Consider the following 6,847-nt stretch of genomic DNA (forward strand, 5'->3'; position numbering starts at 1 on the left):
CTGACCTTAACTCCCTGGCTATGCAACATAGATACTGGGCTCTGAGACAGGGGGGTTCAGGGCCCCATCTAAAGTTACCTCCGGACAGGGCCAACCAGGCAGGATGCCCACAGCCCAAACACCACTAGAGGGATATCAACAGACCACTATCTTACTACCCTGAGACAAGGCTGAGATCTGACAGAGTAGGGGGTTCTTTATACTGTCAGATAGAGCAGCATGATTATAGTTCTCTATACTGTCAGATAGAGCAGCATGATTATAGTTCTTTATACTGTCAGATAGAGCAGCATGATTATAGTTCTCTATACTGTCAGATAGAGCAGAATGATTATAGTTCTCTATACTGTCAGATAGAGCAGCATGATTATAGTTCTCTATACTGTCAGATAGAGCAGCATGATTATAGTTCTCTATACTGTCAGATAGAGCAGCATGATTATAGTTCTCTATACTGTCAGATAGAGCAGCATGATTATAGTTCTCTATACTGTCAGATAGAGCAGCATGATTATAGTTATCTATACTGTCAGATAGAGCAGCATGATTATAGTTCTCTATACTGTCAGATAGAGCAGCATGATTATAGTTCTCTATACTGTCAGATAGAGCAGCATGATTATAGTTCTCTACACTGTCAGATAGAGCAGCATGATTATAGTTCTCTATACTGTCAGATAGAGCAGCATGATTATAGTTCTCTATACTGTCAGATAGAGCAGCATGATTATAGTTCTCTATACTGTCAGATAGAGCAGCATGATTATAGTTCTCTATACTGTCATATAGAGCAGCATGATTATAGTTCTCTATACTGTCAGATAGAGCAGCATGATTATAGTTCTCTATACTGTCAGATAGAGCAGCATGATTATAGTTCTCTATACTGTCAGATAGAGCAGCATGATTATAGTTCTCTATACTGTCAGATAGAGCAGCATGATTATAGTTCTCTATACTGTCAGATAGAGCAGCATGATTATAGTTCTCTATACTGTCAGATAGAGCAGCATGATTATAGTTCTCTATACTGTCAGATAGAGCAGCATGATTATAGTTCTCTATACTGTCAGATAGAGCAGCATGATTATAGTTCTCCATACTGTCAGATAGAGCAGCATGATTATAGTTCTCTATACTGTCAGATAGAGCAGCATGATTACAGTTCTCTATACTGTCAGATAGAGCAGCATGATTATAGTTCTCTATACTGTCAGATAGAGCAGCATGGTTACAGTTCTCTATACTAAACCTCTTGTGAATGGTCTATAGAACTTTACCTCTAAATTCTCTAAAACGACGTTGGAGGCGGCTTATGGTAGAGAAATCAACATTTAATTCTCTGGCAACAGCTCTGGTGGACATTCCTGCAGTCAGCATGCCATTTGCACGTTCCCTCAAAACATGAGACATCTGTGGCCTTGTGTTGTGGGACAACAACTGCACATTTTAAAGTGGCCTTTTATTGTCCCCCAGCACAAGGTGCACCTGTGTAATGATCACACTGTTTATTCAGCTTCAACCTGTCAGGTGGATGGATTGTCTTGAAAAAGGAGAAATGCTCACTGACAGGGATGTAAACACATTTGAAACACGTTTTTTTTGTGCGTATGGAACATTTCTGAGATTTTTTATTTCAGCTCATGAAACATGGTATATTTCAACAGCATATATTAAATAATAGGTCTGACTCAGATCACCAGAATACAGTAAGAAACCAACTGACCTGTTCTAGAATCCTCATGTGACAGTAAGAAACCAACTGACCTGTTCTAGAATCCTCATGTGACAGTAAGAAACCAACCGACCTGTTCTAGAATCCTCATGTGACAGTAAGATACCAATCGACCTGTTCTAGAATCCTCATGTGACAGTAAGAAACCAACCGACCTGTTCTAGAATCCTCATGTGACAGTAAGATACCAATCGACCTGTTCTAGAATCCTCATGTGACAGTAAGATACCAATCGACCTGTTCTAGAATCCTCATGTGACAGTAAGAAACCAACCGACCTGTTCTAGAATCCTCATGTGACAGTAAGAAACCAACCGACCTGTTCTAGAATCCTCATGTGACAGTAAGAAACCAACCGACCTGTTCTAGAATCCTCATGTGACAGTAAGAAACCAACCGACCTGTTCTAGAATCCTCATGTGACAGTAAGAAACCAACCGACCTGTTCTACAATCCTCATGTGACAGTAAGTAACCAACCGACCTGTTCTAGAATCCTCATGTGACAGTAAGATACCAATCGACCTGTTCTAGAATCCTCATGTGACAGTAAGAAACCAACTGACCTGTTCTAGAATCCTCATGTGACAGTAAGATACCAATCGACCTGTTCTAGAATCCTCATGTGACAGTAAGATACCAATCGACCTGTTCTAGAATCCTCATGTGACAGTAAGATACCAATCGACCTGTTCTAGAATCCTCATGTGACAGTAAGAAACCAACCGACCTGTTCTAGAATCCTCATGTGACAGTAAGAAACCAACTGACCTGTTCTAGAATCCTCATGTGACAGTAAGAATCCAACCGACCTGTTCTAGAATCCTCTCAACAAAACAAACAGTCAGGGCCCAACCTTACCCATAAACACACAGCGTATAACCCCCCCCCCCCCTCCCACACACACTCTTTTATGCTGCTGCTGCTCTCTGTTTATTATCTATACATAGTCATTTTAACTCTACCAACATGTACATATTACCTCAATTACCTCGACTAACCGGTGCCCCCCCACATTGACTCTGTACCGGTACACCCTGTATATATCGCTACTGTTATTTGACTGCTGCTCTTTAACTATTTATTTTACTATATTTAACTACTCTAACTTTAACTACCATTTCACTGTGAGGTCTACTACACCTGTTGTATTCAGCATTTCACTGTGAGGTCTACTACACCTGTTGTATTCAGCATTTCACTGTGAGGTCTACTACACCTGTTGTATTCAGCATTTCACTGTAAGGTCTACTACACCTGTTGTATTCAGCATTTCACTGTAAGGTCTACTACACCTGTTGTATTCAGCATTTCACTGTGAGGTCTACACCTATTGTATTCAGCATTTCACTGTAAGGTCTACTACACCTGTTGTATTCAGCATTTCACTGTGAGGTCTACTACACCTGTTGTATTCAGCATTTCACTGTGAGGTCTACTACACCTGTTGTATTCAGCATTTCACTGTGAGGTCTACTACACCTGTTGTATTCAGCATTTCACTGTGAGGTCTACTACACCTGTTGTATTCAGCATTTCACTGTGAGGTCTACTACACCTGTTGTATTCAGCATTTCACTGTGAGGTCTACTACACCTGTTGTATTCAGCATTTCACTGTAAGGTCTACTACACCTGTTGTATTCAGCATTTCACTGTGAGGTCTACTACACCTGTTGTATTCAGCATTTCACTGTCAGGTCTACTACACCTGTTGTATTCAGCATTTCACTGTGAGGTCTACTACACCTGTTGTATTCAGCATTTCACTGTGAGGTCTACTACACCTGTTGTTTTTGGCGCATGTGACAAATAACATTTGATTTAATTATAAAGTCCCCAGTAACCCAGAGGCACAGACTTCCCCCAAAGGCATCTCAGAACTGCTCCCATCCTGTTTAGCCACCTTGTTGGGAAGAAAAACTAAAAATGAACAGCATTCCCAAAACCTGCTCCCAACAACCCTTCCTCCTCCTCCTCCTCCCTCCTCCTCCTCCTCCCAACAACCCTTCCTCCTCCTCCTCCCAACAACCCTTCCTCCTCCTCCTCCTCCTCCTGCTCCCACCACCCCTTCCTCCTCCTCCTGCTCCCACCACCCCTTCCTCCTCCTCCTCCTTCCACCACCCCTCCCTCCTCCTCCTCCCACCACCCCTCCCTCCTCCTTCCACCACCCCTCCCTCCTCCTCCTCCTCCCACCACCCCTCCCTCCTCCTCCCACCACGTCATGTGCTCCCCACCTCCCTCCCCACACCTTCCACCCCTCCCTCCCCACTCCTTCCACCCCTCCCTCCCACTCCTTCCACCCCTCTCTCCCCAAGGGGGAGACTATATCACCCGCAAGGGGGAGGCTATATCCCCCGCAAAGGGGGAGGCTATATCACCCGCAAAGGGGGAGACTATATCCCCCGCAAAGGGGGAAGACTATATCCCCCGCAAAGGGGGAGGCTATATCATCCGCAAAGGGGGAGACTATATCCCCCGCAAAGGGGAGACTATATGCCCCGCAAAGGCAGACGCGTTGCTAACACTCCACCCCCCCAAAATTTCAACCCCCCACAAAATGTCAACCCCCCCCTCACAAATTTAAACCCCGCCCCCACAAATTTCACCCCCACCCCAAATTTCAACCCCCCCAAATTTCAATCCCCCCAAAAAATGATTGCGTTTCTGTCTTCTCTCTTTTTCAAGCTTCCAGAAAATTGGAACTGAAATGGCGCCACACCAAACTGGAAGTCTTCCGACGAGCTTGGAAAGACAGTACCGTGCAGTATCGAAGAGCCCCCACTGCTGCTCGATCATCCTATTATTTTACCAACTTGATTGAGGAGAATAAGAACAATACAAAATGTATTTTTGATACTGTTGCAAAGCTAACGAAGAAGCAGCATTCCCCAAGAGAGGATGGTTTTCAATTCAGCAGTGATAAATTCATTAACTTCTTTGACGAAATGATCATTAGAAAGAAAATTACGGACTCCTCTTTAAATCTGCGTATTCTTCCAAAGCTTAGTTGTCCTGATTCTGCACAACTCTGCCAGGACCTAGGATCAAGGGCGACACTCAAGTGACACATTCATGAAAATAGTAATGGCCTCTAAACCTTCAAGCTGCCTACTGGACCCTATTCCAACTAAACTACTGAAAGTGCTTGGCCATCCTATTGGCCATCCTATCCACCGTGTCACATCTGCTCCTTCAACACCCTCCCGTGTCTCCTTGACCTTCCACCTCCCCCAGTGCTCTTTCCCTCTGTCTCTCTCTCTGTGTGATTGTGTGGTTGGAGGCAGGTGTGCTGGAGTCAGAACAGATTCCCACCAGCTGCAACCTGTTCCATAACCAAGACCCCTACTAATACTCAGTCCTGCCACTTCCATGCTGCCAGATCGTAAGCTCTGCTCAGTCAGTCTACGTTTCTAGCAGTTTGTTACTATTCGGATCCTGCTGTGCCTGTTTTCCTTACCTGACACCGTTTTCCTCTCCGCTACAGTTCTGCCCGCTCTGACTCTGGTCCCTGTCTCCAGTCCCACGTCTCATCATCCTGCTACTCTGTCCTGGATTCCCCACTCTACTACTCCCTTGGATTTCCCTACAGACCTGCTTATCCTGTCCCAACCCCTCTCGCTCCAGCCTCAGCCTCCGGACCTGCTTATCCTGTCCCAACCCCTCTCGCTCCAGCCTCAGCCTCCAGACCTGCTTATCCTGTCCCAACCCCCGGACCTGCATATCCTGTCCCAACCCCTCTCGCTCCAGCCTCAGCCTCCGGACCTGCTTATCCTGTCCCTACCCCTCTCGCTCCAGCCTCAGCCTCCGGACCTGCTTATCCTGTCCCAACCCCTCTCGCTCCAGCCTCAGCCTCCGGACCTCACCCTGTCCCAACCCCTCTCGCTCCAGCCTCAGCCTCCGGACCTGCTTATCCTGTCCCAACCCCTCTCGCTCCAGCCGCCACCTGGTTTCCAGCGACCCGCCCGAGCTTCCCCTGACCTGCACTCCATCTCCCCCGTGTTTCAATAAATACCTTGGTTACTTCATCCCAGTCTCCTCGTCTGAGAATGCTCTTGGGTTCCCCTGTTCCACTCCGCGTAACACACCGGATGTGTACCAAGCTCACTAAAAGTGGCAGTAATAAAGCCTCTCTTGAAAAAGCCAAACCTTGACCCAGTTTAAAATATATATTTTCTAGAGTCACTGACGTGATCTTCCTGTCCAGTCACTGACGTGATCTTCCTGTCCAGGTTTGGTGCCCCTCTCGGGTTCGTGCCGTGGGGGATATCTTCATGGGCTATACTCGGCCATGTCTCAGGGTAGTAAGTTGGTGGTTTGAAGATATCTTTTTAGTGGTGTGGTGGCTGTGCTTTGGCAAAGTGGGTGGGGTTATATCCTGCCTGGCTTGCCCTGTCCGAGGGTATCGTCGGACGGAGCCAGTGTCTCCCGACCCCTGTCTCAGCCTCCAGTATTTATGCTGCAGTAGTTTGTGTCGGGGGGGCTAGGGTCAGTTTGTTATATCTGGAGTACTTCTCCTGTCCTATTCGGTGTCCTGTGTGAATTTAAGTGTGCTCTCTCTAATTCTCTTTCTTTCTCTCTCTCGGAGGACCTGAGCCCTAGGACAATGCCTCAGGACTACCTGGCCTGATGACTCCTCGTTGTCCCCAGTCCACCTGGTCGTGCTGCTGCTCCAGTTTCAACTGTTCTGCCTGCGGCTATGGAATCCTGACCTGTTCACTGGATGTGCTACCTTGTCCCGGACCTGCTGTTTTCAACACACTCTCTCACTGCTGTATCTAACTCTGAATGATCGGCTATGAAAAGCCAACTGGCCTTTACTCCTGATGTGCTGACTTGCTGCACCCTCTACAACCACTGTGATTATTAATATATGACCCTGCTGGTCATCTATGAACATTTGAACATCTTGGCCATGTTCTGTTATAATCTCCACCCGGCACAGCCAGAAGAGGACTGGCCACCCCACATAGCCTGGTTCCTCTCTAGGTTTCTTCCTAGGTTTTGGACTTTCTAGGGAGTTTTTCCGAGCCACTGTGCTTCTACACCTGCATTGCTTGCTTTTGGGGGGTTTTAGGCTGGGTTTCTGTACAGCACTTTGAGATATCAGTTGA

Source organism: Oncorhynchus gorbuscha, unplaced genomic scaffold, assembly GCF_021184085.1.
Source record: "Oncorhynchus gorbuscha isolate QuinsamMale2020 ecotype Even-year unplaced genomic scaffold, OgorEven_v1.0 Un_scaffold_370, whole genome shotgun sequence".
In the NCBI taxonomy this organism is placed as follows: Eukaryota; Metazoa; Chordata; class Actinopteri; order Salmoniformes; family Salmonidae; genus Oncorhynchus; species Oncorhynchus gorbuscha.